We start from the raw sequence: 12,541 nt of genomic DNA, 5'->3' as shown, positions 1-12,541 counted from the left end.
ACCATATTTCACCCTCTAAAAGTTTCCTGTATGTTTTTCCTTAATTAGGTTTTAGCATAACATAATATAACAGTTTTTCCTTGTTTGGTGGACGTGTGGTTGTCCCTTGTTACAAATCCACCAGAGTCCTTCGACCTCTCGTTTTACAGAGTTTTAAGATCGTTCACACTCTCCATTGCTCCTGTGCATAGTCGTGGTAAATAAGCTCTTAATCGTGAGTGTGTCACGGTCACCCCGACCTACTGCAAATGAGAAGAAGGCTAAGCATCACTTTTCCATGTTGCAGATGTCTGAGCCAAGTGTGCCACTGTGGAAGCTGCTGCTCCTTCCCTGTAGTCCCGGCAGCTGCCAGTAGAGGGAGCGGGCACAAAGAGGTCTCTGTTCAGGACCTCGTTTAACAGCCCAGTCAGCAGCTAGACCCCGTAACCTCTCAGCCTGCAGGGATACAGACAGTAAGTTACCCCATTTATAATTCAGGAAACTAGTTCTTGACATGAACAGTTGGATTTCACTACAAGATTTTCCCGAAAGATTTGTTTCCACTTTTCTTTTGAAGGTGCAAATTTTACTGCATCACACTCGGTCATTTAAAATCAAAGCTGTTATAATTACAGCTGTCACCTTTTTGTTTTAAACACCTTGTGGTCTGTTTCAGTGTCTTTAAGCTTTTCTTTTTTTCTTCAGCGTCTTCCACATTTACCATCCTCTCTCCTTCTCCTCATCCCAATGTTGTCTCACTTCCTTTTTTAATTCTCCTCACTTTCACTTCCTGCTCACACCTCTCTCTCATTCTTCTCTTTTTTTTGTTTTTCTTTTTTCTGACTCCTTCCATCCATTTCCTCCTCGTGTCCTTTCCTGCCTCCTGTTTCTCACCCACTCTCCCTCCCTTTCACTGTGAGGCTGCAGAAAGACACACTTTCCTTCTAATTTCTTGCTTCTCGAAAGTCCATTTTCACCAGGTGAATGTTATTTCTACGCCCCGAATAAACGAGCCGTGTTTGAAGTCACTTTACACACACACACACACACACACACACACACACACACACACACACACACACACACACACACACACACACACACACACACACACCCCTACCTACCTGAAGGAGACAGAGCTTTATTGAGCCTGTGTACTCACCAGACAGACCAAACAGCAGGGCAACATGTCAGGTTTACACACCTGGTTATTTTCTGTTCTGTCAGGTAAACCCACGCTCTCAAATAAACACTTTCTGAACTTCAGGGTTGCTTTAAAAGTTCTCCCCGTAAAGATGGATGTTTTAAGTTTATTTATTCACCCAGTGATGACCTCCAAACAGGAAAACTTACTGTTGCACTTACTGAAAACTGTACTGTAAAAAAAAGGTCTCTAAAAAAACTGAATAGAAAACAATAGAGTAGTTTAATTTACTGTAATACGTTTCTAAGCTGATATTTATTTAAGTCCAAACTAATTCCAGGTTAGCATCTTCTGTGAATCATTATATCTGCAGTCAGACAATTTAAGAGACTAAAACCGTTCCATGTTACCCGCCAAGCAACTTTATTGCGATTAAATGGAAGGAAACGCTTCCTGTTTACTTGTGTCGGCCGGTTAGGTGACTGTAAACGGTACATGGAACAGCTATTAGCGTTTTAATGTTCTTGTCATTTTCAAACTGTTTGCTGCATTTTACAACTGGTTGAATCTCGAAGGTCCAGACTGTCGGGACGAGAAGAAACCTCGGAATGACTGCTGACAAATTACTGGTCAGCCACTGTCCCCGTCGTGTTCCTTCAGCTGTAATGACATGCTGGGTTTAGGCTGTACGCAGACCAAACCTGAGCCAGGGTACACTTAGATGACTGAAAGCGCCTCCTGAGCGCAGCTAAATCTGGGAGAAACTGAGAACGGGTCCCACTTAAAGTATATAATTCTACATGCTGCTTTCTAATTAAGGAAACATGGCAGAGGAAAATATGTCGGACTGAGAGAAAACGGTGAAGGGAGACATTCGTGTCGGTGCCACTTGCAACTGGGGATGTACTCAGGAATGTGGTGCCAAAACATAACATGAAAACGGCTCCGTTTTACATCAGATTGTCATCAGTCAATGTGGAGGAAGTCGTATTTACAAGCACTCGTTAGCTCAAATTTAGCAAAGACAAAAAGTCTGCAGCATCGTCGTGAATAGAGAACTCCATTAAAAGCATGTTTTTTTTTTTAGGTGAGCAGTTCACCGCGGACGGCGTGAAATATTTGTAACGCAAAGACCGCAGAGCTCCGCCTCTTTAATTTCACCGTCATGACAACAAAGACTGGGACGATTAGCCAGCTCTTGTCCGTTTGTCCGGACTGAACGTGAGAAAGACTAAATGTGTCAGGGAGGGGAAACCTATTAGGGTGGGGGGGGGGGGGGGGTTGAAAGAGGAAGAGGGAGGGTGGTATTTTCATTCTGCAGCATCACAGCTCTCGTGCATGTTGTATTAGTACACTAATGGCCCGGATGGGACTCAACATCAGGCGGAGATGAAAAGCTCTTTGATGGCCTCTTCAGGGGACAGACTGCAACGAGCCTACGACCAAAACAGCTCCATCTTGTTTTTATTGCTGCTTTTCCCTTTTCCCTCATTAACTGACTTCTGTGTCTGGGTACGAATACAACACGCCCGTCTTTCAGCATCTTCTTTTGGAAATTATTGATTTGTTTTTTCTTTTTTTTTTGTGATCTTTTGCACTTCAGTCCTCGAGCCAAGTCTCCCCATCGCCCTGTTCTCTTCTGTTTTCCTTTTAGAATATATTCAATGTGGTTTTCCGCTGTTTTCTGTCTTAAAATATTTATCTCTTAGATTTGTTTTATTTGCCTGAGTTACTCGGAGAAGCTTCAGCGTCCCAGTGGCACCGCAGTCAGTTTTGCCACTGAGCTCAGTTATGGGTTGAAGTCTTCCTCAGTAGAGTTTGTAATGACAGGTACTGATCTTGCACTTTTTCCTCCACCCCCGATTTGTCCAGCTCCTCCGAGTCCGGCCATTAACCTGGAAACTTTCCAGTCACGTGCCGACCTCTATAATCTGTAGGCTACCATTACTTAAATTAAAACAAATTAAAGAGTTCGGTGGAAAAGTCTACTGTGTCAGTCCAGGATTTTAAATGACTTCTGTTGAACATTTGTTTTCAAGTAAAAGGCATAAATTCTTATGATTTCCATACTATCGTATCGAATTTAATTTAAAATCTAAAACTGACTTTACCAACCAGAAATAAACTGTAATCTCACCAACACCTTTGACAGCATTGCCAAGAGATGCTCAAACCTGGTGATTGGATATTTTTTATTGCAATCAACTATGAGGGCAGTTGTTGAATTTTTCAGGGCACCAGAGTTATTAAACACACTTGGGTCCATCTCATTTCCCGTCCCGGGGAACCGAAGCCCTGTTTAGGAGGGCCCTCTGCTGGGTAGTGGCCCTTGAAGATCGGAGCTCAAAGGGGCTTAAATTCTTCAACCAAGGAAATGGGACACCGCTCGTTGAGTCAACAGTATCCAGAAGTCACCTAAGTTAATATTTCACTAATACGTTTGTAAGTCTCAGGAATTTGATTATTCAATTTTTTGGAAATGTACAGTATGATGACAAAATAGTGAATATCAAAGAATCTGCTATTAATGCTCACAAACAAGACTTCGTTCAATCCCCTCAAAACAGAAATAGCTTTATTATCCCAAAGCTGCACTTTCAGATGAGGAAAAATATACTTGAAAAAAAAGTCTATTTTGTAGATTGTTTTTCATGTTGCGTTGCTTCACCATCTCATTTGGAGGGCCAGTTGGAGGATTTAGATGACTAGCACCCTTCAATCCCTGAGAGGAACGGGACATCCTTCCCTACTTGGGCAAGCGCAGAACGGAGGGGGACGGCCAAGTGGTCGGGCCAAAGTGGCCAACTGGGATTGGGTTTTACTACACTGATGAATATGCTGGAAGAGTTAGTTAGGAATGTTCAAATAATTCCCAATCATGAATCCCACCAAGGGGGAAATAAATAGCATGTTAGTTTCTGGGCTGTAAATTATAACTCTTATGAACTGTATTCTTTAATGTCCTCCAGCTTGTTCCTTCTGGAAACCCTCCTGTCTCCTCCTCCCAGGTGTCTTCCGTTGTCTTCGACACTCTGTCTTGTCCTTCCCTCACCAAGCGCTCCTCCTCCTCCTCCTCCTCCAGTGTGCTTCATCTCAGTCGCATCTTTCCCCTCCACCATCTCGCTCAGCTTCCCAGGTTCCTCTCCACTACTGTACCCAGAGAGAGGTCCCTGGTCTCAGCAGCTTCCTGTCTCACAAAAGGCCCTTCTGTTCCCCCCCCCCTCTATGTTTCCTCCGCTGCCACCCCACCCCCTTCCTCAACACCCCTGTGGTACATTCTCTCCCTCTCCCCCGGGCACATTCCTTGTTGACCTCGGCCGGCTGAGGAGTCCCTCTGTCAGCGAGCGGTGAACTGAGCCCTCACTGATCTGCTCAGGTTTTTCTGTTGGAGTCGGTGGAGAAAGTGTTCCTTTAAATGTGAGTTAACTGAACCATGTTGCCATTTTACAACACAAGTTGCTGGGAACTGGGATTAGTGAGCTCATATTGCAACAGGGCAGACAGTATGCTGATAACAATATTAAAATACCAACTTGGTATCACGGCAAAACGTGAAATAGACACGCTCTGGGCTGTCTGGGCGGGACAGCGTCACGTTTTCCTGTCGTGCAACCTGCTGCATGCACACAGCCATGTGATTTACAGGAAAACGAAACGTTTAGGAAAAACAACATGGTTGGTGTTACAACAGGAAACAAAAAACTTTTCGAGAACAATGCTGTCGCCTCCTGGATTCGAACCTCTAACTCCCGCACGGCAGGCTCTTGATTCATTTCTTATAATAATTTTTTTATTCAATTTAACACTCTTTCCTAATTGTGCCATTTGCAGTTTTGGAATAAAACTCCATTTCCTTCTCCATAATCTTGTTATATAACTAATGTTGTGCGACTGTCTGACAGACGCAGCTCATCTCAGCCTGGACGAGTCCAGTTCAGCAGCTGGTGTGAAAAAGGCCTCTAATGTCCCCACTGCTCCTCCGGGTACAGCAAGGAGTCACTCCAACGCCAAACTGACCCACCTGACCTTCACCTCGACCTCCCCGCGTCCAGCTGACCGGTCTGGGGTTACGGCCGGGGCTCCGCCGCCCTCCGTCCCTTCATCGTTCAACCAACCGAATGCTTCACATTCTTGCTGCTTCTCCTCTTTCATCCTCGACGAAGAAGAAAAGAAAAAACGCAAGACACCATGTTTTTCATGTCAAAAAAGACACAAAGGGGAAAGTTCAGGCATCTTGTGGCCCGACGGTTCAAATGCATACGACCTCATGGAAATATCCAAAGTTTGATTCTTGTCTCTCAATACTATCAGCTGTTAACAAACGATGAAAATGCTCCAAAAATAATCAAAAATGACATTTTATTCACACTCAAATCTAAATATAGATAAAAGCAAACAGCACCCAGTTGTTTTTTGTATTTCCTGGAAGCTTCCACCTCTGAACCTTCAGTGATTCTTTAGGGAAACTTTAATCTCTAAACTGGACTGCAGTCTTCAGTCTGCTGCTCTGACAGCTGTTCAGGTGACATCACTTTGTGGAAAAACCTGTAACTTTGCAGACACAAACATGTTGCTGTGTGGAAGTCGCCGAGGTTTCCACCCTGTGTTTTAGTCAGTAGGTCAGCTGGAGATGCTTCTCGTCCATCCTTCCATCCACCGTCTCTCCCGCCGCACCTCCTCGGCTTTATTCTGGAATCTGCATGTGTAAATACCTTTTGATCCCTCCTCCCTCCCCTCGCTCCTGTCCGAGCGCTCCTTCTTTATCAATGGCCCTCATTCATCCGCTCTCACCCTCTGCATGCCTGTGTGCCCCCCTGCCCCTCCTCCAACCCCACCACCAACCCCCTCCACCCGCCATCCCGTCCTCTCTCTATTCATTCCTGTGATTTTTCCTGCCTGTACCTTTCCACGGCCCAAACGTCCCCCTCCCAACCAGCAGTTTCCTCAAACCTTCATGTGAGCCCCCCCCCCACCCCACCCCGCCGCTATCCCCACCCCACCACCACCAATCTTTGGCTCTGTTTCATTTTAGGGATTTTGGTATTTAGATGCAGATTTAGATGTGCTTATCCAAAGCTTCAGCAATATTCTTTGGCATTTATGAAAAAAAAACAAAAAAAATGTTGTCAGGTTGAGGTAATTCTGTGTTTAGTGAAATGGATTTTTTTTTTTTATTCTACTACAAGCTTTTAGCGTGGTCAATTTGCATTTATAATAATAATGACACTTTATTTGTGCAGCACCTTTCATACATAGCATGCAGCTCAAAGTGCTTTACAGAAAAAGACAAAAATAGATTAAAAGACAAGAGGGTTCAGCTCTGCTGCTTGGACCCCGAAAAATAGGAGACAAGTTACACGAGTCGTCATTTTTGGTGTCTTCCAATGGCGTTTATTACAAATTGATATTAAGAAATATATGTACGTGCTAAAATATTTCACTCTTATGGCCCAGTGCAGCAGATTCTTTCCTCTTTCTTTTCCCTGCTGTATCACCAGTCCTTCTAATTGCCTTTTATTAGCACAGCCATTATGCACCATCTGGGCAAATTACCTCCTCACAGTGAGTAATTGTGCTAAATTGAGCAAATCTTGGAGTTCACCTATTTCTATATTTAACGTGAACATCTGAGGAAGCTGCCTTCAGTCTCACTAAAAAGAATTGCGAGGCGTTGAAAGTCAGACGTAGACGCTCTGATTTTATTTTTTCTTTAGTTTATCAAATATCATCAAAGGACTTGTGTGCTTTAGCAAAATATAAACTGTCTCTCTCTCTCTCTCTCTCTCTCTCTCTCACACACACACACACACACACACACACACACACACACACACACACACACACACACACACACACACACACACACACACACACACACACACACACACACACACACACACACTCTGTTATACATCACTTGGCACACAAACTTCAGAGCTCATGAACACTCACCCCACACAGAAAAACACACCCACTTGTGTGCACCTCCTCCTCCCTCACTGTGCCCCGTCGTCACCCTTCGTCCTCCCTCCTCCTCCTCCTCCTCCTCCTCCTCTCTATTTCGAGGTATGTGGTTAGCTGGGTGTGTTTGGTGGCCACATTCAGAATCACTGAGCCATTCTCTGTCTGAACTCCATTTTAATTTTTTTTTTTTTTTTTTTACCTGCAGCACACCTCCTGCAGCGGTCCTCCAGATCGAGCACAGTGTGTGTTCCCCTCACACACACACACACACACACACACACACACACACACACACACACACACACACACACACACACACACTCTTTGACCTCCAGTGTGAGCGCGGAGTGTATCAGTCCACTCCCTTTCTCCGTTTCCTCCCCGGGCGAGCCCCCGCTCTGATCTATTTCAGTGTGTTGTGGCTAGCAGGGTGTGTGTGCGTTTGCGGCCCTGCCCAGTAAAATACAGACTTTTCAAGGAAGTCAGCAATATAATATGGCCGCTTTATTGTAATTACAAGGTTCCCCTTTTGGAAATAGCGCTGAGAGAGGGTTGCCCGCAGCCACTCGCAGAGTCCATCTCCCAGGAGCTAATGCCATCTCCTTCCAATCCTTCTGCTCTTGTTTCAGTCTCATCCTTGAAGTCTCCCTTTTCTTCTGTTGACCCAGATGTTGCCACATCAGGCGGCCGTATGAGCCGTCGTCAGCCTTTCACATTAAGACTCCAGTGCCGTCTTCTTGGACGGGCTGCGAGGAATGAGTTCGGTGGGTGGCCACATCTGATGGGAGTCTCAGGGGAAACCTTGTGGTCTCTGGGTTCATATAACCTCTAACTGGCTTTTTACAGCAAATTATAAGGCTTTATTAATTCAGATTCAGATGACATTGAGGCTGAATTGTGTAATTGAAGGGTTGACATCGACCTGCTGCACAGACTAGACAAGTGGGAGCACCTGTCGGGAGGTTTCGGCAGCCTCATCTCTCGGTCTGTTTGGAGATGATGAGGTCATCATGCATGCTGTCCTCCTTCCTTGGAATTCGCGGTGCCTCCAGAACGTGGGTGCTCGGCAGATTGTGTGGATTATGGCGTTGCCAGGGCAGCGTTGGTTTTGTTGCGTTTGGTAAAAGGGTGTTGGCACTCAGGATCAAACACTGAATACTTAAACTGAACCAGGCAGGAGTTTAAAGCCACATTCTTTCATTTTTACATGCTGCAGCAGAAAATTAATGAGATGTTATAGAGTCAGCACATTAAACCAAATGATGTAATGTGCTCACTCTTTGGCAGTGAATTTTTTTTTTAATCTAATAAAGTGACAAATCAAAGGTCCGCTTAAGAATATGGCTGTATTGTTAATTGTTAATAATTTCAGGTTTTCTAGCTCCACAACACAATTACTTTTAATTTGACCAAATTGTCAGCTACATGTACGGTGGCCCTGAAGGTCAAACGCAAAAACATTTGACAGAATACAAAATGTTAGTGAAATGTTGTCGTGTTTTTTGAAATGTTGTCGTGTTTTTTTAAATGTTTTTGCGTTTTGTAAAATGTTTTTGAGTGTAAAATGTTTTTGAGTTTTCTGAAATGTTTTTGTATTCTTACATTTTCTTGTTTTCTGAAATGTTTTTGTGTTTTCTGAAATGTCGTGTTTTGTAAAATGTGTTTGCGTTTTCTGAAAGGTTTGTGTTTTCTGTTAAATGTTCTTGCGTTTGAGCCTCAGGGCCACCGTATACACAGATACATGAAGAAACAAACTCCTGCACCAGAAGAGGAAAATAACCAGACTTAAGCAACATATGACGCCACTGAAGTGCCGCTCTTGGATGAGCGAACGTCTGAGGCGACAGGTCTTTCGTCACCCCGTAGTTCACGTGACACTACTCGGCAATTTTATACTACTCAACTCTGTGGTCGAGATAACCCGTGTTTGAAGTGGTCGACAGACACGTTTCCTCCCCCACAGTTCAGACTGTACTGGGACAAAAACCAAAAATGGAATCGTTGCAAAAATAACCAAATCATATTGATTCCTGCAAAATAGTATAATAAGTCAATAAGAGCGTCACTGTTTGTATTTTTTGTTCCTGCTTTTTGTGTTTTTATGTTTCCTCTAGTTTTTTCTCTTCGAATCCAAACGACGAGCTCCTGACGGGACTTCACATCGAAACACTTCAACTGCAGGGACGCATCATAGCTAATTAAAACACGCCATCGGATGAGGTGGTCACGATGAAGACACCTGCTCAACCACCTGTTGTCAACTTACCACCTTTGGTTCGGATGAAGAGGAAATGAGAAGCAACACTGATATACAGGTATTAATCTTTTATATTTTACACACATGGAGTAGTTGAAAAAGCTGCTGAGTCATGATCTAGCGTCAGTACCTGATTTGAGGATCTTTAGGGTCACAATTTGTGACCTTTAAACTTGGAGGAGACTGTGTTTACTGCTTTTACAATATTATAGTGACTGGGCCAGTTACCATCCACACATAAAACAGAATAAAGTTCAGATATCATCCATTCATCCATTATTTATACCATCTTTATCCAATACAGGGTCATGACTGAAAAAATGAATTATTTTAACTTTAAACCAGAATGACTAAACACCTGAACTGGCTGAATAATCAAATTGAAGTGATATGATTTTCTTTTTTTCATTTTTTTTTTTTTAAAATACCCCATTGAAATAAAATATACCTAATAAAAGTCCAATAAATAATCTACAAAACAGATGGTTACACTCAGTGACAGTGACTGTCTGACAGGAGGGATCATCAATCAATTAATCAATCAAACTTAAAAACAATACCCCCCACAAACACACACCCCCCCCCCTTCCCCATCCACATGTAAAGCAATAAATGATTATGTTATAGATAAAAGACTAATCACTGAATATTAATTCCTGAGACTCAGGCAAGACATTTCCTTAATTAAACCCTGGAAACAACAAAAGTCCTTCACTTGTCTTATTTAGGTGAAGTGGATAAAAATCATACATACTCTGACGTGCAAAGTCTCGCACAAACACATACCACAGATGTCTCTTGGGGTGTCTCTTTTTACGGCCTGTGGCATCTACTTTCAGAGCTCGAGGAGGCCAGAACCAAACAGGCCCTCCACACACAAAAAACCCAACACTTGATCTACTGTATGCAGACAGCCAAAATAAAAAGCCAGCGATGCCACACTGAGGGAGCGTTTCCTGGACGCTCTGATTTAGTACAAATGTCCCTGCAGAGAAAATAACAACTCAGTGAAATACACACTGTGTACAAATGTGAAAATATGTCTAAGTTATTCAGGTAACTGATAAATTCTGGATGTATATTTTTGTTATACTCCTTTTTATTACATTAAATACACAATAAATGATTTCTGATTTCCCAGTTTTCCATCTGTTCGGTCGTGATTCTCTGACCTCCTTTTCTTTTTTTTTAACTCCAAAATAAAAAACGTTCATGTTTTTTTCTTGTACGTCGGAGAACATAAAGTCCTACATGTTCCTTTCGGTCTCCATACAGTAATATATAGGTCCATATATAGAACTGCGCTCGCCCGCTTTCCTTATGATTCTGACGGATAATTGATGGACGCAGCAGGTCAGTCGACGGTTTGACTGGACGATCACACGACGGCCGCTCCTTCTCATTCTGTGTACATCAAAGCTCGGCCCTGCAGTTCCTCATGAGAGGGCAGTACAGCTCCTTCTGTTGGCATCGTCGTACGCAGACTTATAGACGGGACAGTACCGCAGAGAAGAAGCTTAAACATGGCCATTGTACTTTAAGCGTGTCCCTTTTCTCTTCATCTGCCATTTAGTAACTCGGAGACAGATGATGGAGCCTGAGTCACAAAAAAAAAAAAATCACACAATATATCAAAATAAAAGCAGAAGCCAAGACAGTATCCATGCGGAGGGTTATGCTATATGTAGTACTGTTTTTAAACATCCAGAGGGCAAGATCATTTCCAAAGTTTGTCCCAAAATTCCCTTCTAGTCTGGGTAAAAAAGTGTAAACTAATTTAACTCTTTTATAGTTAGCAGCTCTGTAATAAATGTTGGGGAACCCCTGGAATATGTTGTGCATTTAAACGTGCATAGTGTAAAAAAAAACAAAAAAAACGTCACATCCACAGACCGTATATAAAAGTGGACATGGCTTCTGACTCTGAAAAATGCCATAAACTGCAATACCACCGGCGGCCACTAGGGGTTGGCTCCAAAAGGGCTCTGATGCCAGACTCCCATTAGACTTCTCATGAAATACAAAGTCTATTTCCATGAGTTATGTTGGTGTTGTTCGCTGAAGTAACTCCTTTTTATTCGTGTTTTTATATTTGACTATTTTTTTTTTGTTTGTCTTTTGCCCTTCGAAGGAGTGATGGTATGAGGAGTTATCTCAAACACACACACACACACACACACACACACACACACACACACACACACACACACACACACACACACACACACACACACACACACACACACACACACACACACGCCTCCTTTCAACCCTTCAGAGAATCACACACAAAAATGTGAGAAGAAATGAAAGGTGGTGACAAAGAGTGAGTGGTATCGAGCATCGAGGGATAATTACGCTTGATTACTGCTTTCTGCACGTGGAGTCTGCATTCAAAGAAAGTGAGTATTACCCACGGGCTGAGACGCTTACAAGGCAGACGGCTGGGCACACGGGATGTTCTTTGAAATGTACACACAACACGCTGTTTACGACAGGTACGGATATGAAAACCACTTTGAAATTATGAAAGGAATGTCTCTTTTTAATGTCTTGGTTTATGTCCCAGCAGTTTATCCTCCTTCACAAATACAATCAGTGACTTGAAACGCTTTCTTTGAAAAAATAAATATATATATATATATATATATGGTGTCTATATATTCTTTATAGTCACCTCCAGATATGATGAGTGCACATACAGTTCATACACACACACACACACACTATGAGGAGTATCATAAACATACAGTAGATACTGTTTTTTCCTATGAAGCTATATGCTTAGTTGTTGTAGACTGTGGTCATTTCAGAGATACTCGGTTGGAGAAGAGTTCATTATCTTGTAAAGTAGCATTTCCTATAGCCACTTAGGATGCCTGCTTGTTTTCTATATTTTATTATTTGTCATTAAATCCCTCTAAATGTCCAAAACTAGTACTGAATTAGTCTGACTGATAAGTAGTGCCTACCTTTGTACAACCAGGCTATTAAAGCTTATTTTGAGTCAATTCTGCATCGGCTGTCTGGCTGCTGGTTAGTGAATGTAATGAGAGTTAATCTGTGGCTGAAAATAGTGCAGTTTACTCCTGTTTGTAAAAATAAAACTGCAATCATCAGCCATTTTTGGATTATTTTTTTTTTGCCTTAATTGACGTTCCTACAATAGAGGCCCATTTGTTTGCTGTTTTTAAGGA

The sequence above is a fragment of the Brachyistius frenatus genome, unplaced genomic scaffold (genome assembly GCF_029030835.1).
Source record: "Brachyistius frenatus isolate BFR_SWC_R1_liver_20210118 unplaced genomic scaffold, ASM2903083v1 Contig_91, whole genome shotgun sequence".
Lineage (NCBI taxonomy): Eukaryota > Metazoa > Chordata > Actinopteri > Embiotocidae > Brachyistius > Brachyistius frenatus.
The sequence above is the reverse complement of the archived record's forward strand: the minus strand, read 5'-3'. Positions refer to the sequence as shown.